At 35.9% G+C, this 7,541-nt stretch overlaps 1 protein-coding gene across 1 annotated transcript in view; it reads left to right on the top strand.

The window, feature by feature from the left end:
* LOC104076957 (neurolysin, mitochondrial-like) overlaps window positions 1-96 on the top strand; it is a gene marked incomplete at its 5' end in the record, with an annotated part of 6,003 nt that extends 5,907 nt beyond the window's left edge. The window contains one exon of the mRNA XM_009577997.1: window positions 1-96. This exon is cut by the window's left edge and continues 226 nt beyond it.
* Between the last annotated feature and the right edge of the window lie 7,445 nt (window positions 97-7,541).

Genomic DNA, 7,541 nt, shown 5'->3' with positions numbered 1-7,541 from the left:
GTAGGGAAATTGGATCACTTTTTGATGATTTTTTAAATTGTATGAATAAAAATGTGATTTTTTTTTTTTTTAATTGCATAGGACTACAAAATTCAACACTTTAGGGGAAAAAAGTATGAAATGTGCAGAAGCTGAGGAATTTGGATGGTAATTTTTTCCAATTGTTATGAAATAATACTAATCAGTATGGGGAGATGATGCCATATTTGTCTTCTAATAGATGCACTTAAACTATGTCTTGTGAACGAATTTTAAAACTGGAGGGGAAAAAAAGGGACACTACCAGCAATAAAAGAAACAGATTCATTCTTACTCTGTATTCTTTTATTATATTGATGGCTTACCGGTGTCTTTGATGGAGAGGAAGTATGTTTGATTTCATCATGGTTTGGGTTCAGTCAAGCTTCCTGGCAAATTTCAAGACTGAGAGGTTGCTCCAGACAGCTTTACAGCAGGGATGCTTGTGTGATACTTTTAGACTTCATTCTGATGCATGTTTAATTCTTGTATTATTTATAAACTTATACAGTATAACTAAAAAGAAAAAAAACCTACCATTTGAGCTACCATTTTCTTCACTTCATTGAGGAAAACCAGCCAAAATCTATGACCTTGGCAGTTCTTCCACCACTTTTTCTTTTTTGTTAATGTTCAGATCAGGTCTTTGTTTTCCAAATTATATCAACACCAGCTCTGAGAAGTTATACTTGAGCAATTATAATGGTTTCAGTTGGTTTGTGAAGTATTTTGAGATACATATAAGGAAGGAAGGAAAGAAGATGGCCCCGGTGGGAACGGTAAAAGTCAATCCAAGGTTTTCCTATTCCTTTCCTATGTGGCATGCGGGGGTGCTACAAAAAAGCTTCATAGATTTAATTATTTCAGCTGTGGGACTGTGAAAGTAATCGAGGAATTGTTTTGCAGTTTTTCTGTAAGATCAGGAAAAATAAGTCTTACAAGCCAATTCTACACCACCCAAATAAAACTGCTAATCCAAGTGCACTTTTCTTGTCTTTAGATATCACACCTTACTTTGGTTTTGGTGTTACAACATTTATGTGAAAAAGTTTAATTTTGGTTACTAGCTAATATATTTTAGACATTTGAACCATAGCTGTAAACATGGTTGGTATTTTTGTTTGTTTGTTCAACTGCAAAGTAAGAAAATGTGCCTGTTCAATTCAAAAGACTTTCTTTCTAGCAAAAGAAAACCAAAAGCATTCACTTTGGGTCAAATCTATGTGTTTCAGGGGGAAAAAACCCACAATTTTGGACGTTCAGTTGAAACTTTATTTCTGTGTGGTTTTCTTTTAAAGCATTTAAACTGGGTGGAGAGAGGAGCTTAATTAGTTTCTGAAATGGAAAATTTGACAGGACTTATTTTTGAACCACACTAGTTACGCATGTGAGGAAACATAAATATTTGTAGCCAAAATATGTTAACTATGTAGTCTTACCTGACCACATAATTAAGTAAATTCTAATTCTCATAGTCAGTTACAGTTTTAGACCCCAGTTCTGCTGGATCATGAAAAGGCAATACATGAAAATCACACATATGACAACATCTTGAACAGTATTCAGAACAGCTATAAAGGAAAGCTGAGGAAACTGGTGGATGCAAGATTATCTTAAAACCTGTGAATTTTGCCTAGACTAATTTCCCTTACATTCTGACTGGATTTGGAAGTATTTTACTTTCTTTTTAAATATGTTTAAATTCTTGTGATCCTACCTTATCAAAGGTTTTTTCCTTTCACACTGTAATGATAGCTCCGATGAAATAAAATGTTGTACAAAATATACTAAGTGATACTTTCAAAAAATGAATCTGCAAGTCTAAGCAATGGAACCTTTACTGAGAAGCAAAATGCAGTTTTTATTTTACAGCTGGAAGGCAGATTTCCACATGAGGGAGACCTTTCCCTGCATAAACCAGCAGTCTCAGATCAAGGTAGATAATTGCAAATGTAGTAATTATAAACAAAAATATGTGATGATAAAAAGTTATGTGATGATTTAAAAGTTAGATTTAGGATGGTACTGATGTTAATGATAATAATTTAATTGACTTGTTTATTTTCCTGTTCTGTAGGATGTGTGTGTTATACAGTATATAGTGACTAAGATACTGAAGTGTGGGAGAATGTCTGCTATTACACGTATGTGAGACTGCCTACATGACTGTACAGTTATGTTAGCATTAGCTGGATATCCATGTGTATAGGGAAGAGAAAAACCTAAACCACATTGTGATCACAAATGAAAGTGTTATGTTCTATACTTGTCCCAAAGAATAGGATTTTTTGTGATTTGTTTTTGTAGAAGCCAGTTCCCTCAGTCTATATCAGGCAATAATTAAGGCAGATCATCTTACGGCTAAAACTGCACTCAACACAGAAGACTAATGAGTATGTTCTGAAGTACTTCTGAAACATCTTAATGTGATAGCATGTCAGACTTATCTGCTAATTTTTATATTGGCTTCATAGAGCCTTCTGAATCAAATTGGGGTCGGACTAGATGACCTTTAAAGGTTCCTTCCAACCCAAACTATTCTATGACTCTGAAATTCATGTTCACATTTCTTATTGTAAAGACCTGATCTTGGAATGGAAAAGATAACCTGGAGAAAGGTATCTTTTCTGCAGTTCTCCTTCATAGACATGAAACTTTGTCTGTATGGGAAACAATTTATTCTGACACTATTCCAAGGCTGTGACGTAAAATCCCCCAAGAAAACAGGGAACACTTCTTCTGCTGTGGAAATATGACTTAATTGCCTTGACACTGCACAGAAACAATCACATACATTTAAATGTGCCAAGAGGAAGGTATCTGACAAAACCCAGCCTATTCTAGAGTTGCTAGACCCATGCATCCACTGAATTATATTTCAAAACACAGCAAAAGCCTGTGTTTATTCCAACCCAACTTTATTCACTGTAATAAATAAAAAAGTAACTTGCAATCTTAGTCTGTAACAAACAGCTGCCTTTTCAAGTTAGTAATGTAGGTTTTTAGAATTTCATTGTATTTAGGATTAATTTATTTCCTCTGTCAGAAATTCAGATTGGACTTTGGCTGGCTTCACAACAAAAGCGTCAAATGAAAGGGAAGGGGTAAAATGGGAGACTTGGAAGAAAGTGGTGGTAACCACTCAGTAAGCGGATAATAGGCAAAGGCTTTCTCATTCTGCTGCTTCATTGCAAAAGATAGAATGGATTGCCCTTGCAGCTGGGACACAAGATGGCTAGATGATGGCCTCAGCAGCCCCTGCGGCTAGTTGTCTGACATAGGTCCAGCACATAGGCTGTCTCTGGATTGCTTACAAGTCATGTGGTCAAACCTAAATGGTAAAAGCAGTCTGAAGAAAAAATTTAAACTTTGCTCTCTGAGCTGTGGTGGCTATTGGTTGTTATGCTGACTTAATAAAGAGAGCATTAAGACATAGGGAGTTCATGTTTGTAGAGATAGGTGGAGTATTGGCTCTCACTTGAGCTTCTAATACTACTACAGTTGGTTTTCCTATATAAATAGTTCTCTGTTTTGTGTTATTGTTATTAATATAACAACAATGCAGAAAAAACAATTCCTCATTTTGATCAGTAATCAGGGTCAGTCAACTGCTGACCCTGTTTGACAAACAACTTTGTTAAACCCTGTTTTAACAGATAATCAGGCAGCAACTAATTTACTGGCTGTATCATTTGGTATGGGAGAAGTAAAATTACTGCAACAAGAAGTGAATCACAAGGTCAAGATCTCAGCTTTCTCTCTGAATAATGAAACAATTTCCAAATACCTTCAGAGGTAGTGGGGCGTAGTTGAGTTAAATGGAGGCTCCTGGAGGGGTTTTCGAGAAGTGTAGAGCAGTTTGCATGGGTAGTGGTTACTGACAGGGATTAGAGAGGGAGGATTAGGAGGTTATGTGGTAACAAGTCAATAGAAAAGGAAGAAAACCAGTAGTAGCTGGAAGGATGAAGTTGGAGAAGGGTGTTTTGGCAATAGTTGTAGAAGGGTTGGAGTGGATGTCAGAGGCAGATAGCAGGAAAAAGACAGTAGCTTAATGCATACTGATTTATGGAAGGCTACTGAATGTTATTGTTTTATGAAACAAGACATGCTTTTCTATGAATAGATTTCTTATCTTTTTATTTGCATGCCAAAGAACATAAGATTATGCACCAGCTTGTTACTTCAATACTTGCGCTTCTTCCTGACATCTGGAGATTAATTTTTGTTTCACCACTATTTTCTTCATGAATATATTTTAAATAATAGTTTCCCACGGTGGAAGGAAAAAAGTGCGATGTTATAGGGGAAGTTCAGTTTGTGGGGCCTATGCTGGAAATCCTGTATAGCTAATCATCATCAGCCATTGTAAAAAGTGTAGATGGTACAAAAGACATGGTACCAAACAACAATCAATCTATGTTAGACCTGATTAGGATAGATAAAGAAAAATCAATTAAATGAATGGGAAGTTAGTGGTTGCCTAGAAACCAATAATCACGACCTAATTTTGTTCAGTATTGATTCACAGAGGATAGACTCAATCAATACTTGCTTGCACTGTACTCCTAATGAATTAAAAAGGCTAAAGATACCAGTGCTAAGAGAACCAATGAGTAAAATTATTGGAAAAAAAATTGTGAATGAGAAGTGGTATGTCTTTACAATTCAATTGGCCAAAATCCCACAATTTCACAACTTAAAATTTTTGAGAACAATTCTGACTAAGAACCAATCTGTTCACCAGTAAAAACAGCAATTAAAAATAAACAAAACAGAAGTGGGGTTCTGGAGTAGGAAATAGTTATAAAATGAGGTATTCTAAAGTGTTAAAAATGATAAAGAAGGCTAAGACTGTCAGGAAAAAAAAATGGATGAAAGGATTATAGCTGATAAGACGTATAACTTAATGTATGAAGAAATAATAAATCCCATTTGTGTTACAGACCCTTTAGTAGATGGAAATGCTAATATTGCAAATGACAAAAAAAGACAGTTTTTAGTTACTGTTTCTCTTCTGCATTTAGAACGAAGCAACATGATGTAATCATATCATATGAGAACAATGGGATACTTTCCAGTCCATTATTAAGAGAGGAGGATATTAAGCAACACCTACTAAGAATAAACATTTTTACATGAGTAGGATTGAATAACTTGTGCTCTACGAATCTACAAGAATTGGTGGTGGGGGATTTTTTCCCAGTGCTGTTAATCTTGGGATACCGGGAATATGCCATTGTACTAGAACAGTGCTAATGAGTTCTAGTGTTCAAAGAGCAAACAGGTGGCTATTGGTCACATAGCTTGAAGCACATCTTCAAGCAAAACAGTGGGAAAGAATAAATATGGTTCTGTTAAACAATGAGTGTAATTCATACAGTGCAAGTGATTTTATGAAAAACGAGTTTTCTCAGAGAAGCCTGATGTAATAATTTGTGACCATTACAAACCTGATGAAGGTGATTGTAGAGAGATTTATGTAAGGGATATTTGACTTAGTGCTGTATATTTTCATTCGAAATAACACTATGTGGTATCAACAGAGAATATGTAAAATGGATTAAGAACAGCTAACTTTTCTCAGAGAGTACTTGTTCACGTAGAATTACCGTTGAACAGGGTACAGTGATTTAAGATTTCAGGGATCCGTAGAGGCCAGTAATATAAAATTGCTAGTGATAGAATTTGCGAGCAAGTGACCAAAAAAAAGCAGTCACACAGAATTCTTTGGATTGTTTGAAAGCTTTGGGCGTTCAGCCTAAAAATTTCTGTAGCGTGGGCAAAGTAACATGTAACATGCCTGTAGTAACTAAAAATGTAGGTTAAAACTACAGCTTGGTGGACTGCATTCTAGAACGTACTGACTTCTGAAAGTATCTAGAGGCTGGTTATAGTAGTCAGTTCAATCTGAATTGTTATGACTATAGCAAAAATGGTTAAGCAATCTCATGATGGATGAGGGCAAGAATATTGCATAAGAGCAGGTTACTGACTCTATTTCTGTATACCGTAGCACCAAAATAGGCACAGCAATTGCATGCAGTTTTGGTGTCCTGATTTTTAACTGGGGCTAGTAGGACTTGTTATTCCAAATAAAAACAGGCGGTTCTGTATGTAGAATAGAGCTAAGCTGTGGAACCCCTTGCCAAGGATATTGTACAGGCGATAGGTTTACATGGGTTCAAAATAGGACTCAACGAGTTCCAGTCTTAGAAGAGAAGCCAATGGAGGGTATTTAAATACATAAAACCCTTTTCATCCTCAGGAATTCCCTGCAAAGTAGAGGGTGGAGATCAGAATAATACTGAAGAAAATATCATATATGGTGGCCCTATTCATACTTCTTGTAGGCATCTGCTTTTAGCCACGGCTAGAGATGGGATACTGTATCAGATCAAAGTGCTCTTTGGTCCAGTATGGAAAGTGGAGAAAGAGCAGAAGAGAGCTGCCACAGAGCTAACCCAAGAGCTGGAGAACTTTGAAAGGAAGACTTTTAAAAGCTTTATCTTTTTGTCTTAGCAAAAAAAGAAAAAGATTCTGTCATGACTTAATTATAGTCTCTAGGTATTGCCATTACATATTAAAGGCTCTTTAGTAGGAGAATGTCAGATGGAAGCTGAGGCCAGTCATTTCAAAGAGAAAATAACAGCATTTTTAACAATGAAGGAGACTAACTATTGAGCCAAACTGCTCAGAAAATTGGTAGAGTTGTCAGTTCTTAATGTCTTCGTACCAAGACAACTGAAAGCTCTTCTAGGAAATATGCTTTCACCAAACACAATGTAGTAGACTTCATTCAGAGTAACTAAGTGAAATGGAATGGCTGGTGATACACAAATCAGATTGATTTCATAGTTCTTTTTTCCTTTAAAACTCTACAACCCCATAAATCTTAGCAAAGAAGTTCACTGCAAGTTTGTTGCAGGGCAGAGGTGTAAAACTACCCAATGTAATTCACTGCTGAGGGCTTCTTGTCTTCTAAACCGCTAATGGAAAGCAAAAGCAAATGGAGAAAGAACGTTTTAACCTGAAATAGTTTTCTTTAACTGCATAATTGTGAGAAAACTTTTATACGAAAACTAAGCTGACAAATGTTTTTCCACATGACAGAGGATAAGTTTATCCTTTGATTTCTGGTTGAAAAAGGCAGTATTTTTCTTTGTAGAAAGTAGAAACTGAGTAGTATTCCCAAGTTATTGTTACAAATAGGATTTTTAACTAGCCAAAGTTAGTTGCTTTTTCTTCATTGAGTTGTCCCCTTTGGATTTCCAGATTTCAGTTAGGCTTTAGCAGATGACATCTTTTTGCAGAGCTGTTATTTTCTGATTGGACTGACTATCAGGCCAAAAACTTACCCTCTCCCGCTCCCTCTCCCTTTCCTCTCCATTAAAGTGTTGCTCTCTTCAGGAATTTAGTCAACCCATTAGCTGACATGTATGCTTTGAACTTGGGAGAAGCACTTGGCAAAGAACTGAGCAATTTGTATTTCTCCTTATTCTTTTATTAAACTCTTTATTTGCTAA

Source organism: Fulmarus glacialis, unplaced genomic scaffold, assembly GCF_000690835.1.
Source record: "Fulmarus glacialis isolate BGI_N327 unplaced genomic scaffold, ASM69083v1 scaffold26665, whole genome shotgun sequence".
Taxonomy (NCBI): domain Eukaryota; kingdom Metazoa; phylum Chordata; class Aves; order Procellariiformes; family Procellariidae; genus Fulmarus; species Fulmarus glacialis.
The sequence above is the reverse complement of the archived record's forward strand: the minus strand, read 5'-3'. Positions and strand labels throughout refer to the sequence as shown.